A 26663-nucleotide genomic window follows, 5' to 3' on the forward strand; every position below is an offset into this window, starting at 1 on the left:
GCAGACAACTAGTCCATGCCTAGTATTACGTCAAAATCCTTTATATCCATCTTTATCAATCGTGCGGTTAGTTTCTTCCCATAAATTTCAATCTGACAAGGGTCGTAGACCTTCTTCAAGCTCACGATACTTCTTGTCAGCGTGCTGACTACTAGCTCATGCCTAATGTCTCTCAGTTGGTCCTTCATTTTACTTACGAAGGTCGAAGAGACAAAAGAGTGGGTCGCGCCCGAGTCGAATAATACTCATGCGGGTATGGTCAAGACATTCAAGGTACCTAGGGTTTGTAGGTAATTTAGGCTATATGTAGTAAGCCAATTAGTCCCTATAAGTTAGTAGTGTTCAACAAACTTACCTATCAATACATCGGGGTTCGCCTCAGCTTCTTCATTCGTCATTGCAAACACCTTTCCTCGCGTCCGATTGTCCTGTGGCTGGAAAGACCTAGCGTAGGGCTAATTCAGCGAGTTGTTGCTATACCCATGCGTTCTACAATCTCTGGCCATATGCCCTTCCTTGTTACACTGGTAACACTTAAAGGGTGGAGCAGCAGGTGTTGAGGCTTGGCTCACTTGACTTGTTGTAGGTCGGGTTGGCGAAGCTACTGTTGTCGCTTGACTCATCGCCGGTTGAGCAGGTCGATTGAATGTGGGGCAGAAAGGGTTCTGACCCACGTTCGACCTACGAAACGGAGTCGAGACGAAACTTGAGTTGGTTCCGCGGTAAACTTTATTTTGCTAGGCATAGGTCTGAAAATTGTTTGACCTTTTTCCCATGGACGACGTCACAGCTTTCTCTTTCTCTTTCTCCTTAAATCTATCTTCCATGGTTTTCGCCTTGTCGACCATCTAAGCATAATCCCTAATGTCCATGATTGACAACAGTGATCCGATCTTAGTCTTGAGTCCTTTCTCAAATTTCTTCGCCTTACTAACTTCCCCTTTCAGGTGCTCTGGAGCAAAATGAAACAAGTCCTCAAATCGTTGTTGATAATCCAACACTGATTTGGTTCCTTGTACAAGTGTGATGAATTTTGCTTCTTTTTTGTCCCTGAAACTCTCTAGGAAGTAGTTCTTGAAGAAAACTTCTTTAAATTGCTCCCATGTGGGATTCGGGTGAGTGGCTTCCAAATTAGGTTTAGTAGCTTTCCACCAAGCTTCGGCTTCATTCTGCAACTGATAACCCGCACATATCAACTTTTGTGCATCCGTGCACTCCAGTACTTCAAATGCCTTCTCCAGTGCACTAATCCACCGTTTCGGCTGCATCGCTTCGAAAGTTATTTTGGAAAATGCAGGCGGTTGGAGTTTCTTGAATCTTTCCATAACCTTGGCGGTAGAGTTCTCCGCTAAATGCTGAGGCACAAGTGGTGGAAATAGTATGGGCCGGTTGGGTGGTGGTGGTGGTGCAGCGCGTTCGTGCATCATGGTTGCAAACTGTGTGGACATCTGACCAAGCAATTCTTGTTGTTGTTACATAGTCCGCATCATAGTGGTCATGAATGCAGTCACGTCACCAGCTGCCATATTTGGCTGAGGTGCAGCAGTAGTGGCTTGAGCAGCCGCTGGTGCCTTTGATGAAGCAAACGATGCTTCAGAATTTTGAGCCTCAGTTCCATTAGGCAGCTCAACCTCCGGTACAACTCGAGGTTGTTTTCCTTTGCGACCACCATGAGAACCTCTTCTGGTGTTAACCATTGTTGCTTCTCTGAAAAGAGGAGCGTGTTCAATATTCCAATATCATCCGAATGGATCAACAATTATTTCCTAGCTAGAGCAGATACAAATCTGGTCCACAGTTCCAATGAGTTTGATGAGTCACACCAGTAAGGTGGATTGTTAGATACATTGTCTTGGTTTATTATGTGATGTGTCTTATTGAGTGCCTTATGTTTCACTTTCTTATGAATTTTATGTATCAATATGCTATGCATGGCATTATATGAGAGATTTCAAATTTTTAAATAAAAGACTTTTAATTATTTACCTGGTCTAACAGGCAAGCATCTCCCGCTTCTTCCCTGTCACAAACTCCATCGCAAGTAGAAATTTTATGTTGGCTCTTACCTCTTCAGCTAAAGTCATAAAATACTCTCGCTCTTCTGGTCCACTAATGGCAGCAATGGCTAAATAAAAATCCAATCGATTTTTGGCTTGGGGCAACACTAGTTGTATCCGTCTCAATCTCTCTCATAAATGTGTAATATAAATTATGATGCTGGGGTCTCCAACCTTGGCCAAGGTAATAGGTCATGTAATAAAGAATGGTTCTAAGCATCAAGTTATACTTAATTAAAGGAACTAAGTACGTGTATTATATTGGAATTTTTTTTTTAAATGACTAAAATTCAATAAAACATACTTGGGTTGGCTCGAGGTACCTTAGCGTCTAAGTGTTCGATTGGCTAGACAACCTATCAGATCCTATTCTTAACTGTCCCAATCTTTGAATAGGTAAGATCTATGCTCCCTACACGTCGTAAATATGTATTACAACATACCTACGTAGCTATGTTTTGTTTTGCACAACAACACTCCACACAGTTCGTACATCACAATTTTTTTAAGCACATAGTAATTTAATATTACATACACCAATTTTCATAAGTATGTATTTATGTATATATTTTTTATTTATATTAGATAATCATACTAACCATATTAACAAAAATTTCCAAGTCCCTATGTGTTTTACTGAGATCCCCCAAGTAAAGGTTATATTCCTTTAATTTTATGAAAATTGTATTTGTTAAATTCCTTAATTTAATTAATTATTGAATCATATATATAAATTTTTTTTTAAACATTACTAATATATTTATTTATTTTTTGTTCTACAAGGTTAGTATAGGTGAAATCCAAGTTCCCATGAGTCAAAATCTGAAAACCAGCAAAATACATTCACTGGGCAATGTCATTGCCCCATCGCCCAGTGCCATCGCCCAGAGAATCGGGGCGTAGGTTTTTAAATCCGAGAGGGGCCCATTTTGACCATAACCTCTTCTAAACCTCTCTAAACACCTAGAGAGTCTCCTTGGAAGGTAGTGTGACTATTCCCACACCAAATCCTTGCATTTTCTCAAGTTTTTTGTGAATCTACACGTGCCTAGGTAAGGTTTCTTGATTACATTATCCTCTTAAGTTTTCTTTTTATTCTTTCTTGTCTAGGTTAGGGTTTTTACTGATTTCTTTGCCCTAACCTTCTCTTTTTCTCTTTTATTTTGTAGAAATGTCTACAAGTCACCGCACGGCTAGGAAATCAGTAGCCTAGAAGCGGCTACGAGTTGAGTCAGAGGATTCTTTGGCATCCTCAGTGCTTCCATCATCTCCTATGGACGATTCTTCTTCAGAGGAACCCAACTTTGATCGGTTTCTCTTTTCTAGGTACGAACATGCTAAGGAGTGGAAAATTTTTGAATCTCTAAAGATTGTGAACAGTCGGGTAGTCCGGGTAGAAGACTTCCACCAGTACAACCTTTACACTAGGTTCAACATCTTGGGTTGGACCTCCATGTTGACACCCACCGAGCCTTGTTATCCCAACTTGGTTCGGTACTTTTACTGTAACCTAGTGCCCTCTAGTGCACAGGAGTTTGGGGTGGAGAGCAGGGTGAAGGGAGTGGATATCCGTCTGACCACTACTTCACTAGCAGAGATCCTGAGTTTACCTGACGTAGGGGAACGGTGATATTATCAGCCATGGATGGATATATCTGAGATGTTTTCCTTGGAGACCAGGAGGACCGTCTTCAAAGCATTGACAAGGTCACAGAGCACGCTTAGGTCTGAGACTTCTTATAAGCCCAACGCTCATGTTATTAGTAGGTGTGTGACCTACAACATCTACCCTAAGGGCGGTAACAAGGGTAGTATATCTATGATGAGGGCCTACATCACATATTGTCTTTTGGGAGCTGGTAGGGGAGGTACAATCATAAACCTCCCATATTTTTTACTTCAGGTGATGCTTTACCATGCACGGAACCCAGCTGATGGGAACCTTCCTTATGGGAAGTTCCTCACTTTAATCTTCCAATACTTTGGGGTTCCATTGGAAGGTGAGTACGCTGAGAAGGACAGATCCAGGCCTATTAACAAGAATTCTATTATGAAGATGAAGGTATCTAGAGAGGATCCACCAGAGGGTGAAGAATAGATGGGGATGCAGCAGGATGTGGAGGAGCAGGGAGTGGAGCATGGTGATGATGTGCACGATGAGGAGGTGCAGGGGTTGGAGCAGAGAGACATTGAGGGAGACACCCAGGGCTTACATGCAGAGGAGTAGGGCATAGGTCAGGGTGACTTCGAGGGCTTTGGCACATAGTATTCTGATTTACCTACCTATGAGGCGACGGGTGCCACTAGTTCTCAGGTTCCAGGGCCATCAGAGTGGACATAGAAGATGACACACTTTCAGAGTCTAGGTACCCAACTCTCTGATATGGTGACTCGGATGGACCAGGGCTTCGCTTCCTTGGGGAGCAGAGTGGGATCTGTTGAGCAGCGACTAGATTTCTGGGATAGATTTTACAAAGTTGACTCTTGCCAGACACAGCCTCCTCCAGATGACTTACCTCCCACTGAGTAGTTCTTGATCAGTTTCCAGCAACTCATGTTACATGATTAGACTATTTTTCTTTATTATGCTTATGCACTTTTCTTTGTTTAGGATGTTTCTAATTTAGTGTTCTTTTCTTTTCAACTTATGTAACTATGGAAGTAATGCTTTCAATCAGACTTATGTAGTGGCTTGGCCACAATTATCTTTTATTTAATGGAAATTATGCATCTTTTATTTAATTGCAACTACCTCCCCTATAGCTTTTATTTATTACATGTTTTATTATTTATAGCTTATTACTCCTAGTCTGCACTCCATGAATGTAAGAAGAGCCTCACGCTCTGATACCAAGCTCTGTCACACCCCAAACCACCCCCTAGGAGGATTGGGTAGGTGACCCGAATTGCATAACGGTAATCCGCCAAATCCCACAAATCTAGAAGCAGTGCTTACATTCACAGAACCACATTCATTCACTTAACCAAGGGCAAGATCAGAGTGCTGCAGATAAACTACAATTTCAATAATAAAAGGAAGCATAGTGATACGGGAAAATGATGATAATATATACATAAGTAAGTTTGTACATTTTCCACCAACCCACAAACATAGAAACAAAGTTGACAAGAACAGAACTACATACATAAATATATACAGGGTGAGCATACTCAACCCTAAAAAGAAAAGAAAGTAAAAAACTACAACAGATCCACAGTCAGAACGGGGATAAACTCCTAGCTAAAATGAAAAGGAGTCCCCAAGACAAAAAGCATCAGATGCGCTCCTCAACGGTCTTCCTCAATGACTACCAAGAAAGTATGTAGGATCGGTATGACCACCGTCGGGGTCCACACCAACATCATCATAACAACCAAGACTCTCCTCCATGAGATGAGCCTCCATGCCACAACGGCATCGATCTGCAAAATCATCTAAGAAAACATTGTATAACAGAGTGTGAGCCCCACCGAGCTCGTGAGCAAATCATATCATTATGCATGCACATGCAATCACAATTCACAGTTCATATGATCCTACATGATATGCAAGTCCAATTTATTTATTAGCCACCTAGCAATACAACTAAGTCAGGTCTGTGCTACTACAATCCTCAATACATGTATCCTTGGTGCGAGCTTCTAACCCCTTCCCGCGATACACCCATTGAGTTGTCAGAGATGACCAATCAGCTCTCGCATCAGTCACCAAGGTCAGCCCGACCAGCCCTCTGTGATTAACCTGTAGGGCAATCCATTTCTTTTCTCTTTTCTTTTCTTTTCTTTGGCTTACAGCCCATATTCACCATTCCGGTGTTCTTTCATTTCTTTTCAATCACCATTCCGATGTTCTTTCATTTCTTTTCATTTCTTTTCTCATATTCATATGGTTACCCTCACAGGCATCCAACACCTAAACCCCTGTTGGCAAGGGTGTATAGCACGGGTGATGAAACTCTAGCCCCATCTCTATATGGCATCGTATGAGTCGGGTGGTGTCAACCGCATCCCATTCTACGGGCTACCACAGGCCTCATCTCCAAGCCGACTATGGCATCTAATCTAACATTCACAATCATCATAAAGAATTCACAGTGTTGATCAACAGACAATCATTATGCAGTGATTTGAGTAACTTTAATCAGAAGTAAGTAACACAGCATTCATGATTAAAATTCTTAATTTGCCGGCATAATATCATAATTACACATGCACATATGATAATATTATTCACTCATCTGAGTTGGGTTCTAAGACCTCGGTTGCAAACTTAGTTTCAAAAGCAGTCTGGTTGTTGACCCCTAGCGTAAGATCAAGCCCTAATTACAAATCAAAAAATGTTTTATTAAGTTTTCAGTCTATCTCTAGTAGTCCTAGGGTTAACCTAAGCTTACTGGGTTGACCCGGTGCTTGGTTGGTACTCATTTGGGATTACTAGGCTTTGTACTGGGACCTAGGCTCATGTCCCGGTGCATCATCCAGAGTTAGTGGCCTACGAGAAAAATAGTCATTCTTCATAGTTGTACCTGACCCTAGGTCAGATTAGGTCCACAACTTGCCTGTGTTGTAGAACCAAGCACAACAGGGTTTCCTTCACCTGCGGGGCCCACTAGGGTTCCAAAGTATTCCTCCACCAAGGACAGATGTGGGGAAGGGCTTTTTGGTCATTTCCCAACCTCCCACAGTGTCCCAAGGCCAATGGGTGAGGTTCCCAAAGCCAGATCATCATTCTAACAATTTTCCATTCACAGGGCGATGGCACTGGGCGATGCAGAGGGCGATGTCTGCATCGCCCAGTGCATCACCCAGAGGCTGCAATCGACAAATGGGTTGAGATTCCAAGGTGGGGCTTCTTAGGCAGTGTGCTCAACATCATCCCATGCATGTTAGGGTACTGTGTAGCCCCAGGGATGGTCTACCTTTTGATCCAAATGGATCTTCCATCAGATCCACCATTTGGCTGCCAGAGGCTGCCCAGATAACCTAATGAATAGTGTCATAGGGTTTTCTCTACATTTGGAATTCGATTCTAGCCACATGCAAGGCTGGAAATGGTTGCAAAACAGTGGTTCAAGGCTGCAACCACTTAGGGTTTGGTCTCTGCAGCCATGGCTTGCATCCAGGGCTCCAAATCATAGAGCAATAGGGCATCTGGGCAATGCAGCTGTGCACAGCTAGAATCGGCTCCAAAGAACAGCAAAACAGAATTATAAAATTAAGTAAATAACTCAGATCTACCATGCTCAAGGCTTGCATGGCAGATCAGGAGCTATCCTGGACAAACCCTAGCTGTTCAGGGTTGCCTAGGGAGCAAAAACACATCAAGCATAGAGAAGAAATGGGGACAGCAGGCATATATAGGTATTTTTATACCTAAGCAAGTCTGAGAAAGCTCGAACCAGGCTGGGTGCAGGGCTGCAGCAGCTCCTCCTCCTTCCTCCTTCTTCTTTCTTCTTCTCCTTCCTCTTCTTTCTCTCCAACGGTTTCTATTAGAGCTGAAAACTCTAAATGAGCCCAAAGCTCCCTTATTTATAGACCAAGGCCAACTAAGGTCTGTTTGGCCAGCTGAGTCCTCTTTTAAAAATGCATTTTTAGCCTAATTCACAGCCATTCTGAGCTCTGTTGTGGGGTCCACACTGAACTAGGGGTATGAGGTGGTCCCTCAGACTCCCCTCTATCTTTGGAGGGTGCCCATGTCCATATTGGGTGGTCCCCATAATTAAAAATCATTAAAAATGTACTGTTTCACTCACTGGGCGATGTCATTGGGCCTTGCTGCATCGCCCAGTGCCATCGCCCAGAGAATTCCAGCAAGCTGAAATTCAATGGGACTGCACTAGGGTTTGACCCTTGGTCAGGGTATTGTCCCCACATGTCTTATAGGAGATTTTACACATTTTTACAGAGGTGGGTCCCACTGTTTGGGGAGGAGAGAGATTACCTGAAGTTCCAGCCATATATCAAGCTGTGAGCTGCCCAGTTGCAGGGTTTTGCTATCCATCTTCTGACAGGCGTATAGGATGATCCACACAGGGTTTCCTCATCAATCCAAACCACTGGAGTGATACTCCACAGTGTTTTTGGTTGCCTGATCAGGGGTTCCTATCCTTCAATCAAAATTCCAGTCAGCAAGGGGCAGGGTTTGACAATCTTTATGTTCTATTTTGCTAAATATCATCCTTTTGGGTGGATGAGTTTCCACTGTTTATATTTTAGAATAGTTGTGTGTTGGCTCGATGGTCGTGATCTTGGGAATATCGAGCCGTTGAAACTTTAATGTAAATAATATATATATAGGACTTGTAAATATTTACTTTCCCTGCACTCTGATCAATGTAACACTTGTTATCTCGATATTGTGTGGTGCTTGTGATGTGTATTTACTGCATCTGGATCCTGGAGGTATCTGAATACTTCGGGTATTCGGGTCAGCCATTGGAATCCTCCTAAGGGGTGCTTTTCGGGTGTGACAAAAGGTGGTATCAGAGCTTGATGCTCTATTTACACTCACAAGCAACGGAAGTGAAAGTAACCAGGTCTAGCAACGAAAAAAAATTTAAATAACATAAATATAAATGGGGGTAGAAGAACACCATAAGGGACTAGCTAGGTGCAAAAGCCGACAATATATAATAATCCAAGATCATAAACTTTTACATTTAGATTTTCTTGCATATAATAAAAGAAAAAGAAAATACAATAAAAGACAAAAGAGAATAAAACACAAACCTATGCTGAAAAATCCTAGAAAAACCTAAACTGGAAAATCTTAGAGATCCTATAGCCTAGGTCTACTCCTTTGACGGATCCTGAAAGGGTGAAGGCAGATGGGACTAACTTTGTAATGTTAATACTTATAATTAAAAAAAATTGTGTGGACCCCACAAACTCAAAAAAAAAAAAAAAAAAAAAAAATATATATATATATATATATACATAAAATAAAAAAATAAAATAAAAGAAGTTATGTGATATTTCCTTGGGAATCAAGAACGACGACATACCTTATCGGTGAATTAACTCCACAAGGAGATTTGCAAATGAGTTACACCCTAAGACAAATCGAAGAATACCGTTATGACAATAATAACATCCATGAGCTGAATAATAGACTCGAAAAGATAATCGACAAATTGTAGATATTCATAGACCTAGGTGTGCCGTAATTGAACCCTAACAGTCAGGGATTTTGGTGTAATTAAAAGGGGAATAGAATACCTCCAGACTCAAACAACCTGTATCGAAATCTTATTTCATCCATGGTTAGACCAAATCTAGTGTTTAAGTTAAGACACACGAGTACACATTTTTGCTTAATCCTGCCTCATCATCCTTCTATCTAAACGTTTTGACTGTAAACTCCACATCTTAAATCATACTTTTGTGAAACATATAGTGATTGATTCCATTCTAATATTTAGAGAGTACAAATGTTGTCGCAACATATGAGATATGTCGAATCTTCCTATTGCATCCAAGTAAATATATATATTCCCAATTTTCTTTGCAGAAAACAATCATGGTTCAAGTTCAACCCAATAAAAAATTTTCTCGTGAAGCATGTCCACTGATTATTCCTCCAAACCATCCTCTTAATGAACCCCTTGCTCAGAACAATAAAATTTATGTCTCCTTTACAAGTGTACCTGAGGTTCCTCCTACACCAGTACCTGAGGCCCCTCTAACTGATGCACCTACACCTCCCCCTGTTATGACCGCTAGCGAGGTAGTTGCCATCATGGCCAATGCGATGCAGTCCATGCAACAGGAACAACGGCCCTTCATGCAAACTATGAGTGCCCAATTTTAAGAAGTAATGCAAGAAGGAAATAATCGCGACACCTAATCCTACCAAGCTTACAACCCCCACAGCTCCACTAGTGCATACAGCTCAAGATGCTATTGCCATCATAGGAGATATGATGAAAGATTTCCAACAACAACAGGGATTGTTCATGGGCAATATAATTGTTGCAATGCGACAACAACAGCAGTAGTTCATGATTTGCATGAATGCTCAAATTCAAGTTGCATAGTAGGCGCAGGCCATACTAGGGATTTCTCTTGTACATGACACACCGCCTGTGCCCAACAAATCTGGGAAAGAAGGACAAGTAGTTGAGGGCATAACACGACAAGGGTATAAGAAGGGATCTATGACCTCACAAGTGTCTGGGACACCTAGTAAGTCTCCCATAGGGCCCAATCCCGATTCGACTCCAGCATGCTCTGACGGAAAGGATGAAAATCGACTCAGTCAATCGACAAGGTTCACAGCTACATCACGACTGTCTAGTGAGAACATTCGTTGTTTCAGCTATAATCAGTTGGGGCATATCTCTAGGGCTTGTCCGTATCGTAAAGCCAAGCACGTATCACAAGTATACGTTCCCCATCTCAAGCAGCCACAACAGGACCATAGGCCAGAAATGGATCAAACTTTTCAGCCCCCTCGACCAACTATAATTCAAGAATGTTCTCAGCCCATTAGGTTCACACCCAATCCACGTCCCTATGGTCCAATCCGATGTTATGAATGCAATCAAACCAGCCACGTGTCCAGAAATTGCCCTCGCCGAAGAGTAGGTGCACCTTCACAGTTTCAACTACTAACCGACCTTTTCAGCCCCAAAGCAATAGAGTTCAAGAGCAAGAATGTGCCTTGATCATAGAGGAAGCTGAGGCAAATCCAACTGTGGTGACAGGTACTTTATCCATATCATCCTCACCTGATCGAGTATTATTTAAATTCTGGTACATCACACTTTTCGTTTCCACTGTTTTGCGATAAGATGAATGTGCCCTAGAAGAACTTAGAACACAAATTAGTCATTAGCACTCCTGCTGGATATGTTGTTGTAGACGCTGAATTTTGTCACCCCCCGGCGATGATGACAATAGGACACGAACAGACATCAGTATCTCTCTCAAGAAGGACTCTTGTCCCTACATCTGAACCAAATCACCCTAACATCCTTAAAATGACTTATCAGACCCTTTTACTAAACGCTAAAGGAGGTACTGCTCACCCTCCCCCACCACGGCGGTCTTGTTTACAAGTTAATCATTAACATTTTTTATTTTCACTATACTCGTGTGTAGTTTGATCATCCCGTGAATCTTCAGTCTCCATTGTACTCATGTACAGATTGACCCATCATCCTGATCCTCTTTGTACTCGTGTACCAGATTGATCCGTTATCAGATTTTTCCTTCTACTTGTGTGTTAGTTAATCAGTAACATTTTTTATCTTCACTATACTCATGTGTATTTTAATCACTCCCATGCATCTAATCTAATTTTCATTCCACTGTGGGGCAATTATTTATCTATATCCCAGTGAAATAATCGATCGTGCACACAAATGATTCTCGATCGAGTGGTACCTTATCACCCTCTAAGTTTGATCCTTGGTCGATTGGTGCCTTATCACCCTCAAAGTTTGATCCTTGGTCGAGCGGTGCCTTATCACCCTCGAAGTTTGATCCTTAGTCGAGCTGTGCCTTATCACCCTCCAAACTCAATCGAGTGGTGCCTTATGACCCTCAAAGTTTGATCCTTGGTCGAGTGGTGCCTTATCACCCTCAAAGTTTGATCCTTGGTCGAGCGGTGCCTTATCACCCTCCAAACTCGGTCGAGTGGTGCCTTATCACCCTCAAAGTTTGATCCTTGATCGAGCGGTGCCTTATCACCCCCAAAACTCGATCGAGTTGTGCCTTATCACCCTCAAAGTTTGATCCTTGGTCGAGCGGTGCCTTATCACCCTCCAAACTCGGTCGAGTGGTGCCTTATCACCCTCAAAGTTTGATCCTTGGTCGAGCGGTGCCTTATCACCCTCCAAACTCGATCGAGTGGTGCCTTATCACCCTCGAAGTTTGATCCTTGGTCAAGCGTGCCATATCACCCTCTAAACTCGGTCGAGTGGTGCCTTATCGCCCATCAAAATTTGATCCTTGGTCGAGCGGTGCCTTATCACCCTCCAAACTCGATCGAGTGGTGCCTTATCACCCGTAAAACTTGGTTTACGATCGAGTGGTGCCTCATCACCCTTAAAACTTGATTCTTAGTCGAGTGGTGCCTTATCACCCTCAAAACTTGATTTTTGGTCGAGCGGTGCCTTATCACCCTCAAAACTTGATCGAGCGGTGCTCACATAATAAAGATTTAGTTTTTCCAGAGTTTTTCTTTTGAGGTTTAGTGAAGGATTTCATCGTGATTAACCGTCTATTTTTAGCGACTCTGTCACCTTTGAGCAAAGTGTCAGCAGTACATGCTCTTGGTGACAAAATTAGTTGGTCTTTTGTCTTTACCCTTCGGCTGTTGGCACAAGCCTCGACCAAAGAGGGGTAAACTGTAGATGTTGAATTTTGTCACCCCCCGACAATGATGACAACAGGACACAGACAGACATCGGTATCTCTCTCAAGAAGGACTCTTGTCCCTACATCTGAACCAAATCACCCTAACATCCCTAAAATGACTTATCAGACCCTTTTACTAAACGCTAAAGGAGGTACTGCTCACCCTCCCCCAATACGAGAGGAGCCCATTTTAGACCCAAAAATAAAGGAAAAAAGGCACTGTACTCCCACGGTGCCGTAGGGCTCCTTCCCACGGCACCGTGGAGACGTGTACCTGATTTCCACGGTGCCATGAGGGGGTGTGACATTAGCTTGCTGATGTCACCCACGGCGCCGTGGAAAAGTTCCCCACGGCACCATGGAGGATTTGTCTGGCCAGGAGAGAGAGGGGAGCCCTCCCTATAAATAAGAGGGTCCCCCTCCCTCATTTCCCAAGTTTTTCTCGAGTAGGGAGACCCTCCAGGGCTTGTTTTGCCCCCTTTTCGCCCTCTTTTCCCCCATCTTTCCCTCATGAGTATATGAGTGAGTGGAGTTCTTCGACGTGGGTAGATCCTTCGGTTACCCATCCAAGCATAGAGTGATTCTGCTCTTAGGTATAGTTATCCCGTCAGTGTACGGATAACAGAAAACCCCCTTCACAGCCGTTATTCTGTCTTTATATAGATAACGAGAATTTCTTATATAGCCGTTACTCTGCTCGAAGTCTAAGTAACAAAACTCATCTCGTATAGCCCTCATTCTGTCCGACAAGAGAGAGACAAGCCGATCGTCTGTCTCCACCTGAGCCGTGGGACATCACATATTTTGCCATCAGTACGCTTTCATTTATTTCTTATATTTCTAGACAGGTATCCGTCTTTTTCCCTCTCATTATTTTTGGCATAATGTAGACAATTAAAGTAAATCATTTTAGTGTACATAATAAATGATTTTTTTCTTCTTTGTCAAGATTAGTGCATCATAACTTAGCCTTACATGTTAGTATAGGATGTATTATCAAGGGAGAATATTAAAAAATCAGCATCTAGTAGAAAGGCCGGTTTATCCGGGCGAGGTGGGTGCCTAACACCTTCCAACCCTCATAACTTGACTACTTACCCTGAATCTCTGACCAGACCATATGGAATCACGTAGCCCTTCCGCTAACCCCGGATGGGGCTACACCCATTGGGTCCTAGGCCTTAATCCTAGGTGGTGACTCCATTCCTTTATAAAGCATGATCCCAATCCCCATGATGATATATCAGAATGATACGCCGTTATTCATCAAAGCCAATCCTTGTCGCCATAAGGCTGAGGAACCCTCATCCCGAGGACCACGGTACTTATAGTTGTGAATTTAAATGAATCCGTCGAGAAATATTAGAGTCATATCTAGATTCTGGATGGTCAGTTAGAGACCAAGACGCGTAATTAAGTCTCGATAAGGATATACAATCTCGAACCAAATAAATAGAACATTTTAGGCTGAATTCAAGTAAGTTTAAAGTGTACTAAGTAGTTAGTGGTAAATAACCAAATCTAGAAATTAAGTGATGGGTGTTAAGTATAGCCAAGAATAGCCGAGAACAAAAAGAAATCGAAACCAATGGATTTTTTACAAAATCTTGCTCAACAATAGGTATGAGTGGAGTAATGGGTCACCGAATGTCCCCTCCATCATTGGGAGTGGACAGTAGTGATCCCATCAATACCCTATTCATTCTAAAGTTGAGTCGGGTATTGAAGAACTTGAAGTGAAAGTCTTCATAGGAGGAGTCATGTAATCAAGGTGATAAAAATTATGCCACATAAGCCAAAGCCATTAAAGTATAGATTACTTGGCGAAATACGCAAAGATAGTTTAATTTCTTGAATATATGTTCGAGTTTGTTCTCCCTTAGACCCCCAACACATCAAATTTTGAGGATGAAATTTTTTATAAGGTGAGAGGTATGTTACACCCATGCCCAAAAACCATGGCTAATTTGAACTTTGGTTGTAAACCCGAAACCCGAACCCTAACCCAAATCTGATTGTAGATCCGGAACCCGAAGTCATAGCATCAAGTAAGTTATGGAATTTTAGTTGGGTGTTCGAATGGGTAGATGATGAAGAAAGAACCTTTTTGGTAATACGTCACATACTAGTAAAATGACGGATACCTCCCCTGTGTAGTTGCAAGACCCATCGACAGATGTATAGATCGCGGTAAGTTCCACTAAACGACAAGCATAAGCCATGTTTGATATTTAAACTTAAATATTTTTTGCAAGGGTGTGTTAGAGAAAGTGAAAAAGATCCCCAAAGAAGAACCCTAGGATTTCATAAGCAAAAAGGCATAAATAAGGCATCGGAGGCAAGAAAGGATGCAAGCAGAGTCTTGGGTCTAGCCTTTAGTCCGGTGTGGGCTGAACAACGGGGGACATCGGGTTTACATATGGATTCACATCCAGGCTTGGATCCGGTCTTGTATCCGATGCGGGTCGGATACGAAATTTCAAGAATTTTGTGTAATACATTATTATATGTATTTAAATGGATTATATTATAATAATGGTACTATAATTTAAGATGTATTATAATATTATTTTAATATAAATTACATACAATATAATAATATGGTGTTTATGTTTATATCTATATATATGTATATATATGATTTACTTATTTATGTAGCACATGGGTTATATTGTATCACTTAAACAAATAGTGAAGTAGGAGGTGGCTAAGGAAGAATGTGGTGGCTTGTTGGACAAATAGTGAAGTAGGAGGTGGCTCGGGAAGAAGAGGTGGCTTGGTATATAGTGAAGTAGGAGGTGGTTAAGGAAGCATGTGGTGGCTTGTTAGACAAATAGTGAAGTAGGAGGTGGCTCAGAATGGAAGTAGTGGTTTGATGGACAAAGCCACCTAGCTAGCCCATGCAAGATGGAGGTGTCGTTTTATGAGATTTAGCAATAGTTTCCTAACTAAACTAGAGACTCAAACAATTGAATCAGTTTTACATTATTGAAAGAAAAAGAAGAGCAAGAAGAAGAAGAAGAAGAAGTGGAGGAAGAACTTGAGATCTTATTTTTTATTTTGAAGGTAAGGATTCCACTCTCTCTTCCATTTTTCTAAAGAGACTATGGTTGATTTGTCAAACCTATTCTCTTACCCAATTGCCTTAGGATCTAGCTTGAAATCAGTCCTCCCTACTCCTAAATTCCTTAATGAAATCTAACTAAGCAAAGTCTCACTAAAACTTAAGATTTAACTTTTTTTTTTTTTTCAAAATCAAAATTTATAGTAACTATTACCCAATATTAATCCTTGCCTAGTTCCTTTAAGAATCTATGGAAATTGAGCTAAATCACCTCTATGGGGAGCTTGATGCTCACCTCTAAGACCACTATTGACTTTCTATTTAACCCCTCACTTGAATCTTGGAATTTTAATGGCAAACCTTAGATTTGGATCTTATTGGATGATTTGGTCATTGAACCCAACAAATCCCTTGATAAGAGTATGGTATTATGACCCTAGGTGGCTTAGTGACCTTTTTCCCCAAGCCCTTATGGCTTAAAACCCAAGTGAAATCAAGTTGGGAGGCTCAAACCTTAGAAATTTGGATTAAGCAGAGGTGGACCCAAAGGTGGACTTAAGCCAGAATCCATAATAAGAGCCCACACCTATTCTATTTTCAGGTGGACCCAGTGGTGGACTCAGACCAGAATCCCTAATAAGAGCCCACACCAATTCTGTTTTTAGATGGACCCAGTGGTGGACTCAAACCAGAATCCATAATAAGAGTCCACATCTATTCTGTTTTCAGGTGGACCAGAGGTGGACTCAGACCAGAATCTACCCAAGAGTCCAGTTCAGGTTTTTTGGGCATTTTACCCCGGTTGGACCCAAGCACTGTGCCTCCACATAAATGGGCTAAAATACCACTTCAAGTTAGGTAGCATGTTCTGTCTTCTATTCTGGGATATTGATCCCTGTTTAGTAAAATGGTATAACTCCACCATCCAAACTTCATTTGCTCTGATTCTGATTTTGTTAGAAACTAGATTCATAGGGCTTCTTTTGTTAGAATAAACCATTGCCCAATTTTGCCCCTATGTGATCTGAGATTTCCATACAAAATTCCCCATTTTTCTTTTAAATTCTTGTAACTACCGTTAAGCCTAAATGTGATTCTAAACCTTATCTAAATTAATCCTAATGCTACCCTAGGGTCCCACCAACACTCAAGCATATCCTAATACTTGTGTATGACTTAATGATTATAGGAAATAATCATTTGGTCATCAAAACCTATCGACAACCTTCTCGAGGACTATTTCAATCTTGTAAACGCAAGCATAACAAGGTAAGTGGGGGTAGGCTTTGATTTCTTTTGGGAGTATTTAATTCATTCTTAGTACTATTGGTTAATGAATCATATGCATATTTAAATTCCTATTTTGCTTATGATACTTATTGATTTCATCATTTATGACTTATGGACGTGAACGATGTGATGTGAAATGATATGCAATATGAATCTTTGTGTTAAAATAGATGTCATAGTCGGCTTGGAAACTAGTGGTATGGTGTGTCGTAATATGGGATGCGGGAGCATTGTATACCTTGTACTATGCCATTTAAATTGCATATGGCTAGGGATGTCATTCCTTAGTTCTACAACCCTTACCAATAGGGGTTCAGGTGTTGGGTGATCATAGCTCCCTGTCAGTGAGGAGTGTGAAGTACGCCAGGATGGGGTCCTGGCTATGATTATCGAGGTTTACCCACGGGAAGGTATAATACCAACGACCGATGTGGGCTCCATACAACTGTTGCGGTTATGTCTCGAGGAGGTTAAGAAGGAATCGAGAATGTTTCCCGAACTATTGGCGTAGCACGGACCCGACTTAGGCATTTGTTTGTTAGGTGGAAATTAAGATTAAAAATTGAACCCATGCATTTAGGATTCATGCTTGTGTGTGTGTGGTCTATCCTTTACTTGCTGGGCTCACTGGAACTCACCCCTGTGGAATATTTTCTTTTAGATTGTCTTGCAAATGAATGTGAAAGTAGTAGGAAGATTTACTTCAAGGCGGAGGCTGACGACAACTGTGAACGTGCTGGTGCAGACCCAGAGGGTTGTGATCCCAATCATGCAGATGATTAGGGTGTCCTTGGAGAACAAGGACTGATGATGTGGTGCTATCTTTATGTTCTATTTTGCTAAATACCATCCTTTTTTGTGGATAAGCTTTCACCATTTATATTTTAGAATAGTTGTGTGTTGGCTCGATGGTCGTGATCTTGGGAATATTGAGCCGTTGAAACTTTAATATAAATAATATATATATAGGACTTGTAAATATTTACTTTCCCTGTACTCTGATCAATGTAACACTTGTTATCTTGATATTGTGTGGTGCTTGTGATGTGTATTTACTGCATTTGAATCCTGGAGGTGTCTGAATACTTCGGGTATTCAGGTCAGCCATCAGAATCCTCCCAGGGGGTGGTTCCGGGGTGTGACAACTGATGAGGTTATCTTCATAGTGAATGATATCCTGAGGAGTTTTCAACAACTACAAGGCAAGTATGTAGAGGATATGTTGGGGGCCATGAGAAGGCAACAACAAGAGTTCATAGCTAGTGTGAATGCACGAATCCAATCGACACAATAGACGCAGACCGTGCCAACAGATTCCTCCGTAGTTGTTGCACCATCTACAAGCAATGCACCTCAGGACCAACCTATACCGCCACCTCGAACATAAGGATCTAAGAAGAAACATATGATCTTGCAGGAGTCTTAGACACCTAGTATGGCTCCCAAAGGACCCTGTCCGGATTTGACTCCAACAAGCTCTGGTAGAAGAGATGCAAGCCAACCTGGCCAAATGGCATAATTCACAGTTACACCTCAGTCGTCTAGGCCGAACTTTCGTTGTTATGACTGCAACCAGCTGGGGCATACAACCAGGGTTTGCCCATATTGTGGAGCCAAGTATGTACCGGATCCACATATCGCATATCCCGAGTAGCTATAATAGGACGATAGGTCCCAAGGCAGCTTTCACCTTGACCATAGAGAAGACAGAGTCAACATCGGGCACCGTAACAGGTACCTTATCTATACCTATGACCAGTGCATCCGTTGTCTTTTTAGGGCTGTGTTCTTTTAGCCACCAACTAAGGTTGCTAAGAATCACTTGGTACTTAGTTTGACTGTCGGTGAGGGATTCACCGAAGGACTTGTTACTTAGTCTATTGGTTGGAGAGGAGGTTTTACCTTTCTCTTCCGTGCTGCGTAGGCACATAGTTGAGTTTCGATAAAGTTATGCACCCGCAAACCGATGGATAGAACTTTTCAATTCGGAAGCTTAATTGGTATATAGTATTGTGTCGGGTGTTGGTTTTGTAGTCCTGTGTGGGTAAGAGTATGAAAACTGGAACTGAAGGATTTGACAAAACTTTACTCAACATTAGATATGAGTGGGGTAATGGGTCACTGAATGTCCCCTCCATTATTGGGAGTTAGGTATTGGATTCCATCAATATTCTAATTCATTCGAAAGTTGAGTTAGGTATTGGAGAATCAGAAGTGAAAGTCTTCAAAGTAAAAGCCTGGTAAGAAAAGTAGTATAGACCTATGCCATACAAACCCAAGTACCTATTTCCTCTATCTTTTCACAAAATATAGCAAAGTCGGGGATTTAATCCTTAAACTACAAAGGGGTAAGACCTAGAAAATTTTGTTAGAAATAGAAATATTTAAACTATGACCAAATGGAATCATAAATATGAAGTTTTAATGTTATTTTTGTATCGAACATGGTACACTGTTATAACAAGTAAGAAGGACGTAAACAGAGAGAATAAATGGAACTTGCATGTTTAAATTCTAAAATCCTAATAAGGCATATAAATAAGACTAATCGCCCCATGTACAAAATCTCTAAGTCCATCTGAAAAATAAATAGTAAATTTAGAGGTTAAAATCCTTGATTCACAAGTAAAGAACACTTAGAAGTTAAGGAAAATGAGATTTGTTTATGTGACGGTCAAATGTCACCACTAACCTGAAACTATAATGCTAACATATGCTTAGGATATGGCATGCCATATAAAGGAAATAAAAATCCAACCTAGACCATGCTAGCAACTTTAACATATGCTATAAAAAAAAATCTAGTTTTGATTGGTGAAACAAAGGAAGTGTAATATATACAACTTGTATCAAGTGGTAGAGACACAATTAAAATCTTACATTAACAATCCAATCCGTATATAACAAAGGAAATTGAGAATTAAACCTTGGGTTGGGTTTTCTGTATCAAAACCCCTTGTCTAGATCTTTGGTTTGGAAATGTCAAGTCCATGAAAGTAGTATTATATAAACCTTATATAGTGTAAATAGGTTGATGTTATGCTGCAAACAAATTTCTAATAGAAATAAAACCACAATAGCAGGTTTTGAGAAAGAACTTAGATTTATCAATTTCGACCCCAAGCTTAAGGGCATAGCTCTAAAGACCTAGAGTCAAATAAACACTTGCACAAAGAATAATCAATGCACACTAAAGGAAAGGGGGAATACACAAAAAAAAAAAAAGCCTCATTCAAGTAGAGATATGAGAAAAAGGGAAAAGTACCAATACATTACAACTTAAGTATAAAAATTCTGAAATCAGTGAATGGATGATCTAGGTAGTATACACCAATCTACAATGATAGGATTAATGGCATTTGTGTTTGATTCTTTAATTAAAAGACAAAGATTATGAAAGATTTGACCTAGAGGAGGGGGCTTTTCCCCAAAATTGCTTAAAACCCTTGGTGAGCATGCTAAGGAATATAGAGTCAATGCTACACAAACCACACATAGAGCAAATGGGTCAAGATTCAATCATAAACAATGCACCAATAGGAGATAAAGCACAACAGTAAAAAAAAAAAATAATTTTGCAAACTAGCGAGTTTGTTCTCGACCTCAAGTTGAGACCATAGCTTGAAATGCTTAAAAATCAAATGGAATGCTCTCAATGGCTCTAATTGATGAAAGAAATTGAAAAGAAAACACAAGACCATGTCCATTTCGGGTAGAGAATGAAAATCCATGTACGGCTGGGGGTTTCCCAAATTTGACTTAGACTGATGGTTTGGAAGGGCAAAATCCATTAATGGAGTGCAAAATCAGGCCTCCATAATACAAATAAGTTGGGACATAACTACAAACAATGCCTTAATAAATAAACAAAGCATGACAGCAGAATTTTCTACAACTTTGGATTATAAATTTTTGATCTCAAACTTGATGGAATAACTTGGACTTTTCTAAATTAAATATAAAGCATACATTAGCATGTTAGATGCAGATGGATTTAAAAGAAAGAAAAACACAAACCTAGTCCATTATATGTAAAAACAAAGAGAATTGAAAATAAACCCAAAATAGTAACATCAAGAAACTTATAAGGTTGGAAAATGGGTTGGGAAGTGAAAACTTCAAATTCAGGATTGGGGTTTTAGCACAAAAAAATCCGTCGGATCTTCAATCGGGTCATCTCCCAGGAAGATTCGACTGAGAATTTGATTAGGGCAACACCTATGTTTTGACCCATTTTGTTGGGCCAACTTGTTCTCCTTTTTGTCCCCCACCTTTTATGACTCGTCATGTACAATTGTGAACGAAGTACCCCTCTCTTTTTGAGTTACAAGGTACGCCAAATTTCGGGGATGAAATTTCTTGTAAGGTTAGGGGAATGTTATACCCACACCCAAACTACACCCTAATTCTGTGGGCCACATTGAACTTTCATTGGTAGATGTTGCGACGCTACCAACAGTCAACACCAGTGACCTTGAACCGTAGTAGTTAGGGTGATAATTGGAATAAAAGGGTGGAATTTTGATCTAATGGGCGATGTGACTGTGTGAAGGTGAGCATTTAATCCTTAAATATCATGTGTACATGCTCCCTTCGTAGCCCTCAAAAGGTGGGTCAAACCCGGGGTCTAATGCCTTGGGTTTATCCTATTTCTGTAGGACTGGACCCTGAGCTGGATTCACAGTGGTGAGTTCACACTTGTTGTGAGGTCAATTTTGGGTAAAGTGTTGTGGGACCCCACCCTCTTCTATTCTATTTGTGTTGGGCCTTAAAAGTGGGCCCTATAGACCCAACTTAACCTAAAAATGGATTTTGAGACTTAAGGACCAAACATCCAGGCTCAGTTTTACGCACGGATTCACATCTAGGCTTGGATCCGGCCTTGTATCTGATGCGGGTCGGATACGAAATTTCAAGAATTTTATGTAATACATTATTATATGTATTTAAATGGATTATATTATAATAATGTTACTCTATAAATTAAGATGTAATATAATATTATTTTAATATAGGTTATATACAATATAATAATATGGTGTTTATGTTTATATATGATTTAAATAGCACATGGGTTATGTTGTACTACTTAAATAAATAGTGAAGTAGGAGGTGGCTAGGAAGCAGTGGTTGGTGGACAAAGCCACCTAACCCATGCAAGGTGGAGGTGTCATTTAGTGAGGTTTAGCAATAGTTTCCTAACTAATCTAGAGACTCAATGATTGAATTAGTTCTGCAAAATTGAAAGAAAAAAGAGAAGAAGATAAAGAAGAAGAAGGAAGAAATTGGAGGAATTCTAGTGCTCATGGAGCTCACCCCTAGCTGTCTTGCTATCTAGCTTCAGGTTGATCCTTGAGTATCTCTCTCACTCTCACTCTCTCTTTCTCTCTTCTTTATTTCTTTTGGGTTTGGGGAAGAACCATTCAAGTTGGGGGTTTTTGACCTAGGGTTCCACTTGGAACCCAAGGATGTTTATAGAATTTGCATCCTACCTTCATGGGGAGCTTAATGCTCACCTTTGGTTCTCCAAATGGCCTTCCAATGAACCCATCTCTTGAATCTAGGGATTTCAAATGAAAAACCTAAGATTTGGGTCATTATGGTGATTTATTCCATAGATCCATCAATTCCTTGATAGGAGTAGGTTATGGTGACCCAGGTAGACCCAAAGACCCCTTCCTCAAGTCCTTACTGACTAAAACCCGAGTAAAATCGAGTTGGGGAGCTTAAACCTTGGGAATTTTGGATTCAACAGGGTGCTCGTCGGACCGAGTGGACCGACGAGTCCGCCCCATGAGTCCGCAAGCTTGCTGGACCAGGAGTGGACCCCGATCAGAGTCCACCCAAGAGTCCGGTCCTAGTTTTAAGAGTTTTTTGCCCCGGTTGGACCCAGGGATTGTGCCTCCACTCAAGAGTCCATCTGGACTCTGTTATCCTTCCTTAAGACTTAACTTTTAGAGACCCTTTGGGACCCTCCTACCTTACCTAACTTGCTTTGTCAAGCTTCTTTAGGCAACATTACTCTTACGGTGAGGCTTATCATACGTTGATCGACGAAGAACCCTAGTAATCGAATCGCAAACTAATAGGTGAGTGGGTGTGGATTTGGTTTAATTTGGGAGTGTTTTGCATTATGTTATGCTTGTATGTCATTCCTCATGCATTCTCACTCTTGCATTATTATAACTATGTTTGTGGAAATTGCGAATGTATGCGTTCTAAATGTGGCTTGTTAATGTCTTCATCATGTTTATAATTGGTCTGTCATGCGCCGTGTCCTGCCGGTACCCCGGTGATAGATGGTATGGGACATTGATGCACTCGAAATACCTCTTGATATGATAGTATCATATTACATCATATGGTTAGTGTTATTATATGGTTTGTCATACGCCGTGTCGTGCTGGTACCCGGGTACTAGATGGTATGGGACGTTGATGCACCCGGAATACCTCTCGACATGATAGTTCATATAGTATGGTTAGGGTTACGTTCCCCTTGCTATGACCCTTACCAATAGGGGTTTAGGTGTTGGGTAACCAAGGCTCCCTGTGTGCCTGAGGAGTGATAAGAGGCCAGGTCAAGGATGATCATTGGTTATCAGGGTTTGCCTCTGGGTGGCGAGTAGCTTCTACCAGTGTGGGCCCCAAGATAACAATTGAGGTTGCATCGTGGTGATAAGATAAGTGATCCATGATGTTTCTCGAGTTGTTGTAGTAGCAAGAACCTAGTGACTTAGACAAGTTTACTAGGTGGCTAATATTGTTAATTAATTCATGCATCATAGATTATGTGTTATTGTTTGTATATTCCCCATTCCCTCACTGGGCTCAGTTGAGCTTACCCCTCTTTGCGCAACCTTTTTAGATACGTTGCAGGTGATGTTTAGTGGAAATCTATCTCTGTGGCTCTTTCTCTTGGATATGTGTTGCTCGGTGTTGCTGACGTGCAATCGGTGACTTATATCTATGATGTTGATTAGATGATGACTGTGCAAATGGGGCACTTGGATCGAGACACTTATTTCTTTATTCCTTTTATGTTTCATCAATTGTGTGGTATAAACTCTTTAATATTACTGTTGTTCTTAGTTTTAGTGAATCTCTTGAAAAAATATGTATTATATTAATTGTCTATCACTTAGACTTTTGAACTCTTTTATTATTATAAACGCTTCCGCACTTTTGCATCTATATTTACTTTTATTGTAAATGTATTTCTTTTCGCAGTCTGATATACATATGAGTTGCATTGAGTTGATTTTGATTTGAGCCATTGCATCGATATCCTGGCAGTATGGAGTGACACGTGTCATCCTAATCATACCCCCTTTTATTGTATTTTATCCCTTTTTGGGATTTGATACCATGCTGTCACACCCCCTTCCCAAAAAGGGATAAAATACAATAAAACGGGGTATGATTAGGATGACAAGTGTCACCCCACACCGCCAGGATCTCGATGTGGTGGCTCGAACTACAGTCAACTCAATAAAACTCATATGTACACCAGAGTGCGGGAAGAAATACATTTACAATAAAAGTAAATGTAGATGCAAAAGAATGGAAGCGTTTACTATAATAAAGACGTTCACAAGTCTAAGTTATAGACAAATAATATATTACATACTTTCTCAAGAGGTTAAATAGAACTAAAAACAACAGTAATTATTAAAGAGTTTATACCATACAAATGATGAAACTTAAAAGGAATAAAGAAATAAGTGTATCGATCCAAGTGCCCCATTGGCATAGTCATCAACATCTAATCAACATCATAGATATAAGTCACCGATTGCACGTCAGCAACACCGAGCAAAATATATCCAAGAGAAAGAGCCACGGAGAATTACACCAAAATATCACCTGCAACGCATCTAAAAAAGTTGCGCAAAGAGGGGTAAGCTCCACTAAGCCCACTGAGGGGATGGGAAACATACAAACAATAGCATATAGTCCATGATGCATGAATTAATTAACAATATTAGCCACCTAGCAAACATGTCTAAGTCACTAGATTCTTGCTACTGCAACAACTTAGGAAACATCATGGATCACTTATCTTATCACCACGATGCAACCTCAATTGTTACTTTGGGGCCCACGCCGGTAGAAGCCACTCGCCACCCAGATGAAAACTCTGATAACCAATGATCATCCTGACCTAGCCTCGTATCACTCCTCAGGCACACAGGGAGCCTTGGTTACCCAACACCTAAACCCCTATTGGTAAGGGTCGTAGCAGGGGGAACGTAACCCTAACCATACTATATGAACTATCGTGTCGAGAGGTATTCTAGGTGCATCAACGTCCCATACCATCTAGTACCCGGGTACTAGCATGACACGGCACATGACAAACCATATAATAGCACTAACCGTATGATGTAATATGATACTCTCGTATCGAGAGATATTCCGGGTGCATCAACGTCCCATACCATCTATCACCCGGGTACCAGCACGACACAGCGCATGGCAGACCAATTATAACATGATGAAAACTTTAACAAGCCATATTCGTAACGCATACATTCATAATTTTCACAAACATAGTTATAATAATGCAAGAATGGGTATGTATGAGAAATGGCAAACAAGCATAACATAATGAAAAACACTCCCAAATAAAATCAAATCCACACCCACTCACCTATTAGTTCATGATTCGTTTATTAAGGTTCATCGTCCATCAACGTATGATAAGCCTCACCGTAAGAATAATGGTGCCTAAAGAAAAGTGATAAAGCAAGTTAGATAATGTAGAAGGGTCCCAAAGGGTCTCCAAAGGTTTAGCTTTAAGAAATGATAATAGAGTCCAGGTGGAGTCTTGAGTGGAGGCACAATGCCTAGGTCCAACCGGGCCAGAATGCTCTAAAAACCAGGACCGGACTCTTGGGTGGATTCTGGTCTGGGTCCACTCCTGGGTCCAGTACGAACCAGCGAGCATGCGGACTCACGGGGCAGACTTTGGTCTGGGTCCACTCCTGGGTCCAGTACGAACTAGCGAGCATGCGGACTCATAGGGCAGACTCTGGTCTGGGTCCACTCTTGGGTCTACCCTCTACTGAATCCAAAATTCCCAAGGTTTATGCTTCCTAACTCGATTTTACTCGGATTTTAGTCCACAAGGACTTGGGGAAAGGGTCTTTGGGTCTACCTGGGTCACCATAACCTACTCCTATCAAAGAATTGATGGATCTGTGGAATAAACCACCATAATGACCCAAATCTTAGGTTTTCCATTTGAAACCCTAGATTCAAGAGATGGGTTCAATGGAAGGCCATTAGGAGAATCAAAGGTGAGCATTAAGCTCCCTATGAAGGTAGGATGCCAATTCCATAAACATCCCCTGGTTCTAAGTGGAACCCTAGGTCAAAAACCCCCAACTTGAATGGTTCTTCCCCAAACCCGATAGAAATAAAGAAGATAGAGAGAGACCCAAGAGCTTACCTGAGCCAAAAGACAAGAACACCTATAGTTGAGCTCCAAGAGCACAAAATCTTCCTCCAATCTCCCTCCTTACTTTCCTTCTCTCCTTTCTTCTTTCCTTTCTCTTCTTCTTTCCCTTCTCCTCTTCTTTCTTTCCCCTCTACGATTTAGATAGGTTTGAGAAGTTATGACCATTAATTGGTCATAATCCCTATTTATAGTGGTTTTAATTAAGGGCATGTTTGTTTGGTCCTTAAGTCTAAAAATCCATTTTTTTAGTTTAAGTTAGGTCTTTAGGGCCCACTTTTAAGGCCCAACACAAATAGAATAGAAGTGGGTGGGGTCCACCATGTCCGGGGACACCACGACAAAAACCGAGACATGGGACAAGTGGGTCCCATAGTTCTTTACCCAAAATAAACCTTACAACAAGTGTGGACTCACCCCCGTGGGTCCAG

Source organism: Telopea speciosissima, chromosome 4 (genome assembly GCF_018873765.1).
Source record: "Telopea speciosissima isolate NSW1024214 ecotype Mountain lineage chromosome 4, Tspe_v1, whole genome shotgun sequence".
Classification (NCBI taxonomy): Eukaryota; Viridiplantae; Streptophyta; class Magnoliopsida; order Proteales; family Proteaceae; genus Telopea; species Telopea speciosissima.